This window comes from Sciurus vulgaris, assembly GCF_902686455.1.
Source record: "Sciurus vulgaris genome assembly, chromosome: X".
In the NCBI taxonomy this organism is placed as follows: Eukaryota; Metazoa; Chordata; class Mammalia; order Rodentia; family Sciuridae; genus Sciurus; species Sciurus vulgaris.
The window spans coordinates 129,903,796-129,923,999 of NC_136471.1; the positions used below are offsets into that span (position 1 = coordinate 129,903,796).

The 20,204-nt window shown below is 35.7% G+C and overlaps 1 protein-coding gene across 7 annotated transcripts in view; it reads right to left on the minus strand.

The window, feature by feature from the left end:
- Window positions 1-20,204, minus strand: part of FRMPD4 (FERM and PDZ domain containing 4) — a 912,953-nt gene that overhangs the window by 362,130 nt on the left and 530,619 nt on the right. The window lies entirely within an intron of this gene.

Sequence of the window (20,204 nt, forward strand, 5' to 3'; positions counted from 1 at the left end):
GTAAAATACAAACCAACCAACCCAGAGACCACATCCCCCACCACTTCCTTTATTGAGCTAATACATGCCAGGTCATTATTCCCATACCCTAATCACCCTCAAGCCCCAGAGCCCACTGGAATTATTAAAACTAGTCCCTCCTAAGCCTGATTATCCTGGTTTGCCTGTTGCTTCTAACGAACACCTCTAAACACCCTTGCCTATAATTTTACCCTCTCCATCTGCCTCTTGACTAACTCTGATGCTTCCCCTGTGGCCCCCAAGTCATAGTATAACCCCTTCTCTTGGGAATTCTAAGTAATGAACTGTTTTTTCAGTAACGATCACCTCCTGATCTATCAGCTTCACTATAGCTTAAATTTTCTATTAATATATTATAGTTAAGAAGAGTGTATATGTGTGTGGCAGTGAATTTGGGTGGTAGAGGCAGATGTTCTGATTTACTAGTTATCATCAGAGAAAATGGAAGCTTCAATTTTTTCCCTTGATATGAAAACAGAAAAGTTTCCAATACCAAATAGATTCTAAACATAAACAAATGAAGTTTCTTATTAGTTATAAGGAACTTGAAGCATATATGTTGTTTTAGTGATATTTACAAGTCAGCTGACCTCATTTCAAAGTGCTCTCTTTCACCTAGTGCGCTCTTTTGTTTCTAACCACATGGTGCTAATGCCAGGGGCATCACCTTCCTCTCTATTTGCAAGACATCACTTTCTGGGCTGTCATGCCGGCAACTTGTCACTGCAGTCCCTAAAGAGGCTGTCAAATTCTTCTTTAAAACACACACACACCATGACAATGGATTGAACAGTGACTCATTTAGGATGTCTGAGTTGTTTCATGTCCAAATAACAGCAATGACAGATACCTTCAAATTCATTTGTTTGGCACCCTGGCTTGTAGAATACTATGAACCCTTCAAAGTCCTGGCAACTCAGGTGATGGGAATAGAGGTGGCTGGCCAGGTTTCTGGTGGTCAATTAGAGGAACTTTATTCACTCCTTATCTAGATTCTACCCCTCTTTCTCTTTTCTCCACTCTTGCTGAGAAGGACTGGAAAATTTCTTGGCATCACTCTTCCTCACCATGCCAGTTAATAGCTAAGCAATTGGAACTCAGAGAGTCTGAGCTGTGGTCAGTGCTGATTTCTACATCTTTAAAGTCCTACTTATCCTAGGACTCAAAGAGAAATGCAAACATTTAGCTAATACTTAACATTTTGCCCTGGGAACTGTGTTGTACATGAGGCAAGTATTCTGAAGGAATTAAACATTCTGCTTGTAGGAACATAATTTAGAATTGTAAGTTCTATTGGGTAGAATAAAGATGACTTCTGGAAGACAGACTTTCCCCTCTAAATATTTTTACAGACCGAGAAATGATTAAGAGTGTCTGCATGGCTTATAAGGAAAGAAATGGACATATTTCTACTCTTAACTTTAATAGAGTCTACTTTGCTCTCTGTAGTGGGTTGGATTGTGGTCCCCAACAATATTATGTTCAAGTTCTAACTTCCTGTACCTGTGAATGCAACCTTATTTGGAAAAGGTGTCTTTGAAAATGTAAATAAGTTAATGATATTGAATTAAAATAATTTTGTGTTAACTGTGCCTTAAATCCAATGACAAAAAGAGAAGTGATAGATGAAACAAAGAAGAGGCCATGTGAAGACAGACAGAGATTGGAGTAAAGCTCATAAGGCAAAGAAATGCCTGGAGTCACAAAAAGCTGAAAGAGGCAAGGAAAGATTCTCCTTTAGAATCTTCACAGGGATCATGATCCTACTAAAATCTTGACTTGGGCCTTTTGACTGAAAGAATGGACATTTTTTTAAGCTGTCTGTTTTATCTCAACTCCCTAAGGTTTCCCTCCCAGTAATGGGAACAAAGCCCTTAAAGCTGTTCCAGGAAACAGCCCCAAACAGAGAGTAAAAGAGTAAATTGAGCCTGATAGCCAGATAGTGCTCAAACAGTAGGATTACCAGAAACTACTGACCAGAATCTACAGCCTGTTGTAAAACATTGTGAAACATGTTGTCAGCAAACCCAGACCCCCTTTGAAATTTCCTGGCAGCTTTGTTCCCCCTTTTCCCCCTTTCATGTGTGACCCCTCCCGATGTGTGGTTTCTGCCTTTATAAACCTACAAGATTTTCTGCTAGGGACTCGACTCCTGGAGTTGGGTCCCAGCGCGCTGGAATAAACACCTCTTGCGGTTTGCATCAAGTGACGCCTCCTGCGGTTGATTGGGGTTGCCGTCCATCCATGGGACAGAGTTGGGGTTTCCTTTTTGGGGGGCCTTACATGACCTCTAGACCTATGAGAGAAAACCTTTCTGTTGTTTTAAGCCATCCAATTTCTTACAACAGTTATAAGAAATGAATATACTGTCATATGTACATTCAAAGACCCAAAGTCTCATATAATAGAGCAAAAAGAATCATTGTTTAAAAATAATTGAAAATCACTGTATTCAATTTGTATGTAGCAAGTTTTATTTAGCTCCTTTCCCAGGAACAATGCTGGGAAATCTTAGGGGACACCAAATGGAAAGACAGTATTGGTGTTCCCAGCAAGGCCTGGTGGTTCATCTGCCCATTCTGTATCAAGGCAAGCCTGCTCCTGTGATTTCAAAATTATCCCAGAGAGGTGATGTCAAGTTCAGCCTGGAACACTTCCAGAGTTGGCAAACCCATAATTTTCTTTAACAATTTTATTGCTTATGTGTTCTTACCAAGAAGGTTTCCTTAATATTCCAAATGAAATTTCATTGCTCTGGCTATCTATAAAATCCTTCTGTTAACTAATATCTAAGTATTCTTCAAAATGGACCTTATGTGAAAGATTCAGAAATCTGCAATATTGGACAGCATAGTCTAACATAGTTCAACAAATACCTGGTTTACATTATTTTGTTTTTACAAGGCCATCATATTCAACTCTTACACTGCATTAGCTTACTTTTCTCATAGAAATTCCACTTCTTTTAATGTCTCTGACCCACTATTAACTGACTTCTGTGATCACTCTTCAGAGCCAGAGAGCTCTATTTAGGTCTGCAGAGTTTCCTTTTTGCATGACATGAAATTTTAGCAGTAGAGCAAATTAGTTCTCTTTGAGTTTCTCTCAAATGATTAGAAAATAAATGAATATATAAAGTAGAAGTATAACTGTCAGAAAACTGTGTTGCTTGAACATGAAGTTATTCTTGAATATACTCATTTCTTGAAATAGTTTTTCAAAGATGGTCACCCTCTCAATGGAGGAACATGTGGCATGGACTGAGTACTAGAAATCCAAACAGTTTTTAAGTACTGAAGAAATATCAAAAATTAACCAGAGCATGGTGAGATTTTAGTATGCATTTAATTTGTGGAAAGAGGAAAAGGATTTCATATCAGTTGGTCTGCATCTCAGAATATATCTCAGAATATTGGTGACCAATAGTGACTCAGACTTGTTTAAAATTAGAATTTGAGTAAAAGGAAGATGAAACAGGAATATTTCCTTCCTTTTTTCTCTATGTTTAGTTTTGATATAGAAAATTAAGCTGAAAATATTAAGCTTGCCAATATACATACATTAATGGATGCCCTCCAATGAACTATCCACATATTTTCCAAATAAATTTTTTCAGTTCGGCTCACTGAGTGGACCAGTCTTGAAAAATTTTGCAGTTATTGAAATTTGGTCTCCATTCCCCCAATCCCTACCAAATTCAGAACAGAATCATGATAATTTATTCACACTGAAGTATACATGCCTGACCTAATTTAATTGGGCCATATTTGAACTACCCAGTTCTTTCAAAGACCAAGAGCTAAACCTAAATCTCAGAAGGGTCTGCTTGATAAAATGGAACTAATAAATTCACTCAAGTCCCTATCCTGTCCCTAAATATCTGTCATGGTCATTATCAGATGAATCAGAGACTTCAGTGTCATAAATGAGACACTGAGGTTCTCCAGTCTTGCCTTCAATAGATGAGCTGTAACTCACAGCATAAGTAAGAGAAGGAAGAGAGGGAAACTGTCCATACCTGTGGTTCTCTGTCTTTCAATAGAATGGTGGCACTCTTTTGAGAATACATCAATGGTTCTTTAACAGCAAACAAACAGAATGGTGGAAAGGTGAGAGAAGGTGAACTCTATGAATTTATTTCCAATCATGTTAACCTGAAAGTATTTTGAAATGATTTGCACAGGAAGCATTAATTATATGTATATGTATATATGTACCCCCCAATATGCTAAATATTCATAAGGAAAATAAGTGAGGAATATGCCCTGGGTTTTCATCAGTTCATTTTATTCATCTCTATTTTTATAGCTTCTTTAATTTAATAAATCGAAGGTCAAAAATCAACTCTGAGCTAATAATAGATCTGCCAGCAATCACATTTGCAGCATCATGGAAACAGGCATCACATTCTTTCTATCTAGCATTGATGATAGCTTCCAGCATTCCATACCCTTGATTAAATACAAAAAAGGCAATGATTCCCTTTAGGGCAAGCTTTGCAGAATATTTTACAATACTGTTGCACTTACAGAAGTAATGTGTACTTGGAAATCTAGTTTAAAAATCATTACAAATTACACACTGGGTGAGCAAAAATCAAATTATAAGGAACTGAGCAAGGGATACCTACATTCTGAACTGTTTTAATAGATTTCCCCCTACTGTTCTTACAAAATCCAACATTCAATCTGTAAGCCATCCCTTTTCTGATTTAAGAACTATAATTGAATTCTCCTTCTTGATGTTTTATAATCATTTTTCTCCTTAAATTTAAATCATGGTAAGTAAAGATTTCCCTCGGTCTCCCAGTGACCTAAGTCAAACATTAAAGACAGAGCTGCCACTGAAGCAGTAGAGTTTTGGGTTCTTCAAGATAAACTCACCAGAATTAAAATCTTGGTGCGATCACTTACAAATTCCCAAGGAAAAGCAGATGGAAATGAATAGGAGACTGAACATATCACTCTCTCTTTTTTTTACTTATTGGGGCAAAACATACATACCTTAAAATCTACCATTTAACTGTACAGTGGCATTAACTCTATTTGCATTGTTGTAAACCATTACCACCATCTATCTCCAGAACTTTTTCATCTTCCCAAACTCAAACTCTTGTACCCAGTAAACAATAACTAACTCCTCTCTCAGCTGCTGACAACCACCATTCTACTTTGTTTATATGAATTTGACTCCTCTAGTTATTTCTAATAATCAGAATCAGATAGTATTCATACTTCTGTGACTGACTTATTCCACTTAGCATAATGTCATCAAGGTTCATCTATTTTGAAGCCCACATCAGAATACCCTTCCTCTTTAAGCCTAAATAATAGTCCATTGTATGTATATATCACATCATGCATCCGTTTGTTAATGAACTCCTGGGTGGATCCAGTCTTTTGGCTATTGTGAATAATGCTGCTATGAATATCTGTGTACAAATACCTCATTAAGATTCAGATTTCACTTATTCTGGGTTTATATCCAGAAGTGAAATTCCTAGATCATAAGGGAATTCCATATTTAACCTTTATGAGGAATTACCATACCATTTTCCATAGTGACTTTATCTCTTTACATTATCACCAACAATGCACAAGAGTTCGAAACTTTCCACATCTTCACCTACTCTAATTTTCTGCTTTTTTGATAACAGCCATCTTAATGGGTAAGTGGTATTTCACTGGTGTTTTAATGTGCATTTTCTTAATGAGTGATAGTAAGCATCATTTCATATGGTTATTGGCCACTTGTATATATTCTTTAGAGAAAAGTCTATATAATCCTTCGTCTTAATCATGTTGCTCATTTGTTTTTGCTGTTGAGCCATAGTAATTGTGTATATTCTGAATATTAATCTCTTATCTGATATATAATTTCCTCTTACTTCATGGGTTGCCTTTTCATTCAATATTATATTTTGATGTATGAAAGTTTTTAATTTTGAATAAGTCAAACTTACCTATTTTTTTCTTTTGATGCCTACCAATCTGATTTTTAGCCTCTGACAACCACAATTCTTCTTTCTGCCTCTATGAATTTGACTACTCATAGGTTAAGAAACATGAATTATTTTTTCCTTTGAAGTTAAGAGATAATTAATCATCACAAAAATAACAATATGTAATACCACCATTACTTGCATAGAAATTAATAATATGTTGCAGCCTTACTGCTTTCATATAGGTCAGATGTTCTTGGCTAATTTTGCTTGAGGTACATTCAAAAAGAGTAAGTGACTTTGTGTCATACAATACATAGTGACTTAGCTCAGGCTGCTATAACAAATCACCATAGGCTGGGTGACTTAAACAATAAACATTTATTCGCACAGTTCTGGAAGTTGGCAAGTCCAAGATCAAGGTGTCAATAGATTCAATGTCTGGCAAGAACCTGCTTCCTGGTCTTGTAGATGACCACCTTCTCCTCTGTTCTCACAAATGTCAAAAAGAAAATGAAGAGAGCTCTCTGGGGTGCCTTTCATAATGGCACTGATGTCATTCATGAAATCTCCACCCTCATTACCTAGTTTCCTCTCAAAAGAAACTACTAATTTCATCACATTAGGATCAGGGTTTCAATATATGCATTTTGAGAGGACACAATCATTCAGCACATTGCACACATGCAGTTCATATTTTAATGTAAATGACTCAAGAATCATACCCTCTGCTATTTTTGTCCATACTGGCTTTGATTTTGTTACTTAATACCTTGGAAGCACAGAACTAATATGAAAATTATAAATCCATCCTAACAGAGGGAAATGAAAACCTTATTCCAAAAGAAAACTGGAGAGGAAGAACCAAACAGTTCAACTACCTACACTCACCTTGATAATCTCTAATACTGGAGAGAGAAAATCCATTCACTTATTTTACTTTCCCTGTACAGCTAATATAATTTGTCATTTATTGCACTTTCATTAAAATTTTGTGACCACTATATGAGCTACAGAATATAATTTAAACATACATGGAAGTGCCTGCAGGTATATTCAAGATGTGTCTCACTATTAATAGGACATTACAGATACAAACCTCAGTGTACAAAAAGTATCTATAGGTGCTACATAGAAACACTGACTTAACAGAAAGAAAAAATAAAGCATTCCATTACCTCTCTCTTAGAGGAAAATGGAATGCTATTCATACAATATGTTGTTTAAATGATTTTTTTTTCATTCATCAAGGGAAACAAACAAACAAACTTTGAACAAACTTTGTTATAGAGAAATGGCAGACAGTGGGCTGGGGTTGTAGCTCAGTGACAGCGCTTGCCTAGAATGTGTGAAGCACTGGGTTGGATCCTCAGCACCACAAAAAATGAATGAATAAAATAAATGCATAAAAAATAAATGGCAAACACTAAAGTGAGATTTGTCAATAGTCTACTCAGTCATTTTTTATAACACTGAATTTTAATCCCCTTCAGTGGGGTGGGAGGAGGCAATGACTTCTTATTCTGTCACCTGATATCAATGGATAGATTTTCTAGTTCTGGACAGAATTCTCTTGTATCACTTAATATAATCTTCAAGCGGAACAATTTATATTAGTGATTATGCAGCTACTTGTAAAAAAGTAATCACTGTGTTCCAAATTTCAAAATCTCTGAACTCTTAGGAGCAATGTCTTATCTGGATTTAAAAAGCCTGGCAAGTTTTTCATTAAGTAGCAAAGAAATAACATCTTGGCCCAAACCTGAAGCTCAAGATGAACTCTATCATCTCTGATAGTATGAAATCTTTGTTGCATCACTGAATAAAGTGGGGAAAATACTTGGATACATGGAAATAACCTTGGCTTGTCTTTGGCTTTTGTGTAGTCAGTTCTATGCTTGTCAAACAAGGCAGGTGCCCCTTAGGGTCCACTGAGATAGACACAGAATATTGACACTGCATCAAGTTGCAAGCTAATCCCCTACTCCTCGTGGGCAAGGAGCAGCTAGCCATGACTATTCCTTTTGAAACCAGGGCAGGCAAGCATTCCAGCTCAGTTGCTCTTAATTTTTGTCTGCCATATGAAAAAGACAGATGTTCATATGGGAGTCCTTTTTTGGAGAATTCAGAGGCCATAGCATGGATATAATAAATTTGAGTCAGATATAATTCTTTCCCAACAGAAAGAACACATTTGTTAGGCAAATGAAAACTCAATATTGGTAAAACTTGAGAACTTGACTTATTTATATTTAAAAGGATTTGAGACAGGTTGATCATATAAACATTTTAGTGATTAACGATTAGTGAAAGCAAAGTGCCCTGGCTCTGCCCCTCTTTAGACATAGGACGTAGGTAAGTTTCTTTAACCTCTGTGAAGTGCTGTTTCCCCCTGTGAAAAATAAAGATAATAATTAGATTATTCTAGGAGTGTCAAAAATGCTAAAGGAAATCCAATTGAGTCTTATACCTGAGCAAAATGAGTACTCAAGGAATAGTGCTCATTGTTCTCATTAACTGAAATGCATTTCACAACTAATCGTAGCATTCTGCCACAAAGAACTGTTAGTCTAGTCAGTTTTCAAACTCTCTTCCAAATTAAAAATAATTACAAATAAATAAAATAATTTAGAAATAAATAAAATAAGTCAGTGATGACAACAGACATCTGAAGCCAAGTGTTAGCAAGGTTTCCTTGAACCTGAAGTTTATAAAATTTTGGGTGAGTTCTCATTAAGAGTAACAATAAAAAATATAAAAGAAAATTTAACTAGATATGCAGCCTTACAAGGGGACTAAACAAGTGAAAAACTCTGAAGCATAAGGGTCATTAACTCAGCAGTAAATTTGCCTCTGAAGAATGTTCTGATGAGCAACCCAAATATTTTGAGTTTCAGCTGTCAAGTCCAGTGTGATGGCTTTGTAGCCTTCTATAAGGCATAAGTCAATCTTCTGGGAAGAATGTCTAGTAAATGGATAATAATGGGATGTCAAAGCAGTTGTTGATGATGAGCCAAGATGGGGCAACCCCACGCAGAGAGAGGTAAGTGTTTTAGGGATGAAACACAGACTCCATAATCAGAGAAATTGTTTCTGAAAGCTGGTCTGTAGACTTGTGCTAGCCAGTGGGACAACACTTTACCAGTGAGAGAATCCCTCTGAAATACATTTCTCTCTGTGACAGTGGGTGCAGGTAGGTCCAGAATCTTCTCTCTGAGTATATACAGAGAGAAATAAGACCAGGAAAGGTCCCCTTCTCTGGTTCTGACTGGCCAGTCAACCCACACTTTCTTCCTGGCCCTGCAGGGAGTCTCAGACATGTGAACTACTATTCTTTGGCCTCTCAGTTTGGCCAGAACATTCTACATTTAGAATATCCATATATAGCTATTCATTCAAATTTCAATTACAAATGTAATAACAATGGAAATACCAGAACAAATTGAATACCCAGGCTTTGCTAGCTGGGTTTATGTTGAACTAGAGAACAACAACAAAATCACAAAATATTATGGGTATTCAAGAAAGCAACAAAGATTTTTGTCACGTTTCACAGGAAATTTTAATGTTGCTATTTTTCAGCATTCATATTTTTGAAATATACATAAAACTGTTTACAAGTCATTAAAAGTTGTTAATTGTTCTCCAAAGTTGCCAGTTGCAAAGGATTTTATTTTTTTTCTGCGTTATATATTTTCTTATTTTTCTGTTAAAATGTCCTATTTTTAAAAATACAACTAGAAACCAAAATTGGCTACGACTGTGCACACCTTAGAATGGCCATACTAAAAATGTTAGACAATGGCAAGTATTAAAGAAAGGTGACAAAGCAAGTGGGGTTCTCACACAATGCTGCTGAGATAAAAATGGCACATATGTTTTGGAACACTGAGAGTCAGGACCAAAGCTGAACATACAAAAACAAAAACAAAAAAAAAAAGGAAAGAAAGGAAGAAAGAAATGTCTTTTGGTGCAACAGTTATATTCATAGTTCATGAACCCAACATAAACACACAGGTATTCAGCAAATGGCATGTAGCCAAAGGTTCATATCAATACTCTTTGAGATAGCTCATAAATGGAAAAACTCACATGCCCATCAAAAGTTTACTGGCTAAGCATATTGTAATATATTCATTCAATGAAATTCTATAGCACCGAAAATATACTACAACTGCATACTGCTATATGAATGAAACACAAACATAATGTTGAATGAAAGAACAAGATTCAAAAGAACACATGCTCTATGATTCCATTAAAATCAAGTTTAAAAAGACTATCCCATAGCACTGACAGTCAGGACAGACATTGCTCCTGGCTGGTAGTGAGAATCTGAGGGGCTGCAGATGAACAAGCAATATTTTGGTATTTGCTCTAAGCTATAACTATAACGTGACTGTTTACTTTGTGAAAAATCTTTGACTTGTCCATTTATAACTTGTTCATTTTTGGTCTGTGTGTTTACTTTATTAAAAAGTTTATTTAAAATGTCCTTTCCTTTTTGGCATCATGAAAACTGTCGCTATGGTAGTCCCCTAATTCAAAGAACAATGTAGAAGATTGTGAAATCCCCAGGACTGGAAACCATTTATTTAAAGGCAGCTGAGAAATTTTCACATGAAGAACCAAGCCTTAGGCACCTCTGTTTTTAAGGGAAGCATACACAAACAGGGTGGCAAAATAAGGACTCCACATTACACAATATTTTCTAGAAAGAACTGTAACATTATCAAAGATTACAGGTAAATACATTTTCTCCAAATGTTCTTTCTCATTTCCTGCCATATTCTACTTTGAGTACATCTTGTTCTGAAATGATGTAGCCTCTTTCAAGGGTTTAATCAATAGATTTAAGAACACTTTCATTCTAAAAGAATTTTCCATGAACCTTTTCCTTGCTCACCTCCAGTTTTCATTTCCTGTCTCTTGACCTGTTTTTAACTTATTACAAAATTAATTTGAAATGTCTAACCTGCTGCAATGTATAGTCCATATCAGGGTGTTTTTAATCAGAAACATTTTTAAAATTTAATTAAATATGAGACAGTTTATCTCTGCCCGCCATTGTACTTCAAAAAAATTTTCTTTTTCAATAACAATGAGGTCAGAATGACCAAGGCAGATGTTAGACCTCATTCTCACAAATGAATCTGGTAGCTTATCTTCTAAAACCTGGCAAAGCAAACAGGTCAGAAATTTTGCACTTAAAGAACAATACAACCATTAATGCAAATCTAGAGTTGGAGAATTTTTTAAAAATCTACTCATGTCTTTTTATTTTAAAATAACACAGGCTCATGGCATAAAAAATAAATTGATTAGGACAAAAAAATAAGGAACAAAACATCTTCCTGTTTCATATCTAAATCATATAGCTACATGCTCTGTTTTGTGTTTTTTACTTGAAAATTGGGACATATTATTGTGAATTTTTCAAATCTCTTAATGGTTACCTTTATAAGTTTGTTATATGTCCAAACATTTCTTCTATGCATTATTAATTATATACAAGGTCTATTAACTTCAGACTCTAAGATAAGTCAATATACACATGCTTCATCAATTTTTACATGAGAAAGAACAGATAAAATTTATCACATGCCTAAGAACTGGGAATATAGACTCTAGGTTTCCACTTACATTCCCTCCCTATTCCATCTCTCAATTGTTATTTGTTATATTTTGAATTCTTCAACTGATTTGTATTTATAACATAATTTAAGGCTCTATTGCCTAATGTATTTTTTTTCTTTTTGCAGTGCTGGGTCTCACGCATGTTAGGCAAGAATTCTATCTCTGAGCTACATACCAGCCCTTTAAAAATTTATTATATTTTTTATTTTGTTTGTCTGTTTATTGGCACTGAGGATTGAACTCAGGGTCACTCTAACACTAAGCTACATCCCAAGCCATTTTGACTTTATTTTGAGACAGGGTCTTGCTAACATACTCAGGCTGGCCTTGAACTTGTGATCCTCCTGCCTCAGACTCCAGAGCCACTGGGATTATATCCATGTACCACTATGCTCAACTTACTGCATTCATTTTAGGCAGTACCTTTTTCTTCTGCCTCTTAAGTATGAGGAATCCTATACCTGTAAACTCTCACATGCTGTCCTGTCACGAACTTTTTGTTAATTACATTATAGAAATTATATTATTAATGACTCATTAGGAAGACATAAAGTATTTTCATTCTCTGTTGTAATTCTATTTCCCACAATTGGTTAGACTCTTCCGTTGACATGGACATAATATTCATTTCAGTTTCTCTATTAATTTCTGGCTAAAGAAATTTCAGAGTCAAGGTTTTGTTTTGTTTTGTTTTGTTTTGTTTCAAGAAGACCTTGCAGATGTCACACTCACATTTTCAAAAGTGTCTCTTTTTGCCTTTATAACTGGATGGCAACTTGGCTCCATACAGTCTCCTGGGCTTTCACCATTGTCTTTCCTTGGCATCATAACCATTTGGTTACTTCAGGATGGCACTTAGGGCTAGAGAATTCTGGAGGTAGCCTTACTGTCAGGTTCTTCCCTTTCCCCAAGAGATCTGCTTTTGATTACATTGGGGACTACAGGATTCTATATCCTACTAACCATTTGCAGTGCAAACAGAAGGTCTGCATATGGCCTGCAAGAAACTCAGTGTGTCACAAGATTTGTGCATGTTTGTGGTGATTCTGTGCTTTTTAAGATGGTTTCTTTTTCTTCAGCTGACATAAGCTGCTGCATAGCTGAATACCACCCACTGTCTTTCCTCCACTCAGCCATATTCCAGCCAGCCTGGCCTTCTGCAAACAGGGTTTGTCTTAGTGACTTCTCCATCAACCTCATGTCTCTGCTGTTTTCTGGCAAGGATAGAATCACCCATTTTCCAGATCCTGTTCATTCAGGGTCGTTCCCTGAGCTTTGCTTTTCTACTTCTCATTTTGTGGAACACTCTTCCCAAAGGGCGCCTTTGTTTAGGCTGGGTTTCACTGATTGTGGCTACTCTCTCATATGATCAATAGGTTGGGATTTGTTTATTTGGTACCATTTAAATTGGTGTTTTCTTCTCTGATTTGCATTCTTTTTCTTATTGTTTTCCTTTAATTTATGAGAAGAGAATGAGGTCAGAACACCCTGTGTCCTCTTTCAAAAATTTTCTCCATTATTCCATTTTGAAAGTGTTGGATTCAGTAAAAAATAGGGGGAGCAGCCTTAGTCTCTGTACTAGTGAATTCTTCAGTTTTATCTTATTTGGCTTAGTTTATGATAAAAAAATAAATGTTCGTTGTGTGTGTGTGTGTGTGTGTGTGTGTGTGTGTGTGTGTGTGTGTGTGTTTATATATTGGGGATTGAATCCAGGGTCACTTTATCACTGGGCTACATACCTGGCCTTTTTATTTTATTTTTTTGAGACAGGGTCTCACTAGGTTGCTTATGGCCTTGCTAAGTTGCTGAGGCTGTTCTTGAACTTGTGATCCTCCTACCTCAGTCTCCTGAGCTACTGGCTTAAATGTCTTATTTTAGGTCTTCTAGACAGTGAAGGTTCATTCAAGGTTTACTGTCCCCCATCCCTACACCCAGAAGCATTTCCTTCAGACTTTGATTATTGCAAAGGGGAACCCAGGGCAAGTGTCTTCAGTTCTCACTCCAGGAAATGATGAGGAATCACTGTGGTCCTCTTCTGCACTCTACTTTTGGGCATGACTGAATTCCTTGAGACCCCTGATTTCACTTGTTTCTCCTAATGTAAGAAACAGAATAACATCCTCATTCTCTGTTTCTCTCCCACTAATAAAAATAAGATAAATAGTACTTCTTTTATATTTTCCTTTACTTATTGTCTAAGACAGCTAAGAGTTTGATTTTGGTGGACGAAGAGTTCTCAACTTCTAAGTAGGTCATTGATTGAAAAGAAAATTTCAATATCTGCAATTTAATTTCCAACCTTAATTCATCTTCAAAGAAAGTTGATGCCCATGCAATGTAAGGGTTTGTAATATTTTTAAATTTTGATAAAGAGATAACTTATATTATCTGTCTTCATGAATTTAATCTAGTAAAACCTACCCTTAATACATTGAGTATACCTTGTAAGCAACTGTTCATAAATTGGATTTCCACAGCAGGAAAAAATGTAATGTAAAATAAATGTACATATTTATTTATGAAATATTACTTAAAATGAAAATTGATGGTGGTAATTTAAATTACATAATTACGTTCAGATAAATTTGCAGTAACTATGAAATATCTGTATGTATATTATAATACAAAAGACATTTAAGTAAACTGAATATCAAAGACCAGGCACATTTCACTATAAAATTTTTAAATACATATTTCCACTTTGATGAACAATTGAAATAATAATAATTTAAGTGAATTGGTATCACCTCAGATTAGAAAGTAAAATGCAACCTTTTGAAACTTCTTTAAAATAATTAGGAAGAATAAGATTTTATCTTACTATTTTCTAACATTTATTATCATTTCTTTTAAAAATAATCATTTCTAATTCCCCATGTACAATTCAGCTACTTCTGAGGTGAAATTTTTCTATCAATTTTATAAGGCATATCATAAAATTCTAGGTTTTAAAAGTTGATAAATATTGCCAAGATTTTTGTAACAAATGGCCATGGAAAATATTAAACATATAAAATATTGACAATTAACAAATATTAACAATAATTTCAAGAAAGAAGAAATATGTTCCAGTATGAATATAAAATTTTTTCAGCCTTCATTCCTTTGCTCAAACTCAGAGAATGCAGGTTTTTCTTGACTGAATTATATGATTAAAAAAGAATATTCCCAAACATGCTGAATCACTGTATTATCACAACTACCCCCAAATAATTACATGAGAAGAAAATTATATACTTTTGTGGTGATGAAAAATATTACTTATGCTAACTACTTGTTTCAGAATATTGGACAATAGATCCCACACAATGCTATATTCTATTTGCAAGTGCCAATTCTACAGTTATGAATTGATGAAAAAATCTTTTAAGAGTTAAGATGTTTTTAAAGGAAGCATATATTATTATATTATTCAAAGAAATAACAAAAGCATCCATATGAGCCACTAAAATGATTATTTAAAAAGTCTCTAAACAAAAGAAAAGATATCATGGAATTGGTAATCTTCCTCAACAAATAAAGGAGTAGAACAAGATGACTAGAGAATAAAGATGCATATGCCATTTTTGACAAAACTAGGTGGCAGACTACAAAATATTTGTAAGGGGTATTAAGTGTAGCTGAGTTTGAACAGGAAGTATGCTAGAAAGAAAAGGGGATATACTTACACCACAATTCCCTACAGTGGGTATTATTTCAGCAATTTTACAGATAAGGCAATCTAAGCAGAGAAATTACATAATTTTGCTGAGATTTTCACTGGAGTGTAAACTCAGTGGGAGAGATTGAATTTGGACCCAGGACTCTATGTAAGCCTACTCTGCTTAAGCCTTTTCTAAATTTATAACACTTCAATATAAGAATTTCAGAGTAGGCTCTGCCTTCTCCTGTATTTACATAATTCCAATACAGCCTCATTTTTGCTTATAAAACTTTATCATCCCATGAAACACTTTCTACTTATTCCTTGATGATCCATAACACTCTTTCATTAACAGAAGCTTTCATTAACTATCACCTTGCCATTCCAATAACGTGCCAAATCCTTGCTTAGTGCTTTGCTTTCGTATAACTGGCTTCTAAATTTGGGGTAGTGTTAGTTCATACCAATTATACTAATCTTTATTAAGCATTTACTTTTAAAACTTACATTTTTTAAATTTATTTTTTTAAAAATTAGATATTTAAAAATTCTTATGGAAAAATATATTTCAAAGGCAAAATTATATTACAAAGCTTGAGAAATAGTAAAGGTGCTTCCACTTCCTTATAGAATTCTTATTCATAAAGTAGCTTAATTAATGCTTTGTTAGGTTGTCCATTTTGGGGATTGTTTTTCAGTGCTGTGCTCAAACCCAGGGTCTCACATATATTAAGCAAGTGCTCTACCACTGAGCTATACCCCTATCATTTAACAAATATATTTAATAAATTCAGAGAAAATGTTATTTGGGGACTCTTTTTCAAATTCCTAAGTCTTAAACACACTTTATATTGTTGTATTTTAAAGAACTAGAAAGATTAATGATATTTTATAAGACATGAATAGATTTAGTGTTCAATAAGTTGGCTAAACAAGTGATCAATTAAATTTGCTACCATTCCTCCTACTCTAGTATGTCACATGCTGCATATCAGAAATTGTAGGCTTATCCAGTGGGGAATTGTCAGTGGGTAATAAGAATCAGTAACATGAGGAATTACAAAGGTTCCCCAATTGTTTATTCATTATCACTGGTTATGGTTGATAGTCCATAATTCTCTACTGTTGCTGCTACCTGGGTAGAAGTCACAGGGAAATTTACTCAGCCTTCCTGAATTTCGTTAGAAAGGGACAGAAGTACACTTGCTAGAAGAAAAGGAAGTGTTTTCTTTTAAACTAATGCCAAAATAGATCTGAAGTGCAAGTCTGTGTAGATCCATAACTGAGTTATAAGCACACTCATGCCTCATCCTGCTACATTAGAGGGTGAGAGGGACCAACTCTCCTTACACTACACATCAACCCATCCTTCTATCCATTTATCCATCAATAATCTGCACATCCATCTTCCATTTATCTACTGGATACCTGGCATTCTATGCATTTGTTTTCAACCAGGTTTAACTTATTTTATGGTTTAGATATGAGATGTCTTCCAAAAGCTCATGTATGAGACAATGCAAGAAACTTTAGAGGTGAAATTATTGGGTTAGGAGAGCATTAACCTAATCAGTGCATTAAGCCACTGATATGGATTAATTAGGTGGTCACTGTAGGCAGTTAGGATATGGCTAAGGAGGTGGGTCATTGAAATGTACCATGGGGGGTTATATTTTGTCCATGGTAATCAGAGTAGTCTCTCTCTGCTTCCTGGTATCCATGTCCTAAGCTGCTCTCTTTTACCACAGTCTTCTAACATGATGCTCTGCCTCACCTTAGGCCCAGAGCAGTGGAGCAAGATATCTATGAACTGAGGCCTCTGAAGAAACTGTGTCAAATAAACTTTTCCTTCTCTAAAATTGTTCTTGTCAGGTCTTTAGGTCAGAGTGGCAAAAAAACTGACTAAAACAACTTATATCTTTATACAAACAAAAAACTTTGAAGAAATTTTGACTACTATTTTCCCTTGGCTTGTGCTTAATGGGCAAGAAGTAAAAGGATAGGGTGAAGAACAATTTAAGAGTTATATTTACCTCCCTTCCCCACTGTGATGGATTTAGAGGTCTACAAACCTAGATCCACTTAGTACCTGCCATCTACTGAAGGGTGCATATGTAGGGTGTGTGTCTGTGTGTCTTTGTGTATACAATTTTTATATATTATAATTTTATATATTTAAAACCCAGAAACTGACTCCAAAGGAACTAAGCACCATCAGTTTGCAAAGGTCAGTGAAATCTCACTAAATTACCGAAAGATAAATGCATGCTCTTTGGCTAGGAATCTGCTGCACACGATTTATTGAATGAGACTCAGTTCTATTTCAATAATTACCATTAGGAAATCAATATTTTTGTGACAGGGACAAAGCATAAATATTCCTCCTCCTCCTCCTGCTCCACTTTCTAATGATGGAGAATAATAAGGAGAAGTGTTTGGTTTTGACAAGGACTGGAAATTGGGATGAAAGCAAGGAGAAAGAGAAGAGTAAAATGTAATATCTAAAGAGAAAACAAATCGTTTAAGGATGGCTGGATAGGAGACAGAGAAGAGGAGAGAAGAAAAAGATAAATCTGAGCAGGTACTGAAGGAAGTGGGATTTGGGAAAGGGAATTTGATGATAATATTGGGAAAGTTTTGCAATAAATTGTGGTGCCCCCACCACATTCCATTTACTCCACATGTCCTCAACGTTTTCAGCAAGGACCTATATTATTTTTGGAAGACTTCTTAGGGTTATATTTGTATATTTTTAAATGGCACCGCCTGCTGAGGTGAGCCTCAGAGCAAGAACGAACAGCCTAGATAGATACCAGGCATGTGTACCAAGGGACTTCAGAGTTAAAAAAAAAAAAAAAAGGCACTAACAGAAGCCATTTCTAAGCCCATTTTTGGCAATCTTTCTTAACGTCAGTGGTCTACTTTATTTCTGAATCTGAAATAAAATTAAGGAAATGAATGCATGAATAAAATATTAAATAAGAGCATTGTAATTTTTCTGGCAACATATAATGCTGTTAGAAAGGAATGGTAACTTTGGAACATTGAGAAGGAAGGGAAAACCTGCTATTAGATTTTGAATGTGGACTTAATTAACTGTAAGAATACTGTATGAGGTCCTGCTGCTGAAGTCATAGCATTTGCAGAAATAGCAAATGTGGAGAACCAATAAATAAGTGTCATTAGCACTCACAACCTCCAACTCATGATGAATCCTGTGCAGGTGAAAAATGCTGATGGGAGGGAAGAGGCTAGTAACAGCTTCACATATCAGAAAATATATTAACTATGGAATGATGGATCTAGAAAAACGCAGTACACTCCTAGTGGTCTCATCAATCCTGATGGCTTCTCAGGAGTAGGTAGATAGTTTTTCATCAGCTATTCTCCCTGGCTTCTCTTGCCATCTGAACATCCACCCTAGCCATTCCTACTCTTACATCCCTGGAGGTGACACTGGAGTACATTTATAACCCTGACCTCTTTCCTGAGCTCCAAACCCACATTTCCATCTGACCTACTGGGGCTAGCCAGATGGATGGCCTGCTGACACCTCACAATCAGTTGGGCCAAAACAGAATTCATTTGCTGAGGCTCTTCTCACGTACCCCTTTGCGAATGAGAAAATCAAATCACTGAGGTTAAACCCCAGCCCAAGGTCACTCAGCAACCAATAAAGGACAAGGTCAGAATTTGAACATTGAGCTCCTATTTCCAAATTCCATCCCCATGGCCCCACTCCTTTTCAAGGCTTCCATCTTACCGCACCAGTGACTATCAGTCATATGGAGAGCAACAGTGACCTCAGCTGGCCTCTCCTCTCTGAGACACTTATCTTTCTTTTCCTTTCTTTCCTTTTCCTATATACGGGTCCTCACTTATTGGCCCCAGTCTGATTACATCATTCTACTTCCAAATAAACAGGCAGCATAACAACATCATGGCCTCTGAAGTCAGACTTCCTTAATTTGAATTCCAGCTCTACCTCATACTACCTATGTGGTACCGGGCAAGTTAGTCTATGTGATTAGTTTTCCTGTCTATGAAATGAGAATGGTTCTAATGACACATAACCTCACTATAATGAATAAATAAGTTAATGTGTGTAAAGTAGGCACATGGTTAGTACCATGTAAGTTTGCTTACTCAGTATAATTATTATGTGCCAATAAAAAATTAACCATGCTTGCTCAGTTTGACATCCGTGGTCCTCTACAAGCTGACCTTTACTTATCTTTTAACAATAATCCTCTTATACACAAAGCACTCACTCCTACCAGGTTACCCCAGCACTGTTCCACATTATTGTGTTTTTTTTGCCCTCCTGCCTCTGTTATTTTTCCAAGTTACTTCCTCAGCTTGGAGTGATTTTCCCAGTTCCCACTCCCAGGGTGTATATGGCATGTGTATACTCATCATTCATAACCATACTCCAATTTCCTCTTGTCCATAGGGAATCTTAGCTGGAGTCAACCAAACCCACTAATTGACTCCATTGAGGGTACCCATTCTGGGTCATACTTCCTAAATTACTGCCTAAATTTGAATTTCCTGTACTTTCACTAATAGTTATGACTCTCAAGAAATGATTTATCTTCTCTATGCCTGAAAATCTTAATGGGGATTAAAATAGCACTTTCTTAGTCACCAAATAAGAGATTAAAGGACTCAACACTCAAGAAGTACCAGCGATTGCTTATAGAAATATACCTGCATATTTTCATCTATGTCTCTCTGTTTTCTATTATGGAACCTTGGAAGTAAAAGGCTAGCTTATTGCTTTTAGAGTATCTTGTATTGTATCTAGTTCCAGGGAGGTTCTACCAAAAACTAAGTGTTCATTGAATGAGTGTGCATCATTCAACCTTCTTGCCTTAGAAATGAAGTTAGAGCATAGTGAAAGATTAGCTCAGGTTCACAAATGTGAATATCTATTCTATTCATTATCAATTCTAAAAGATA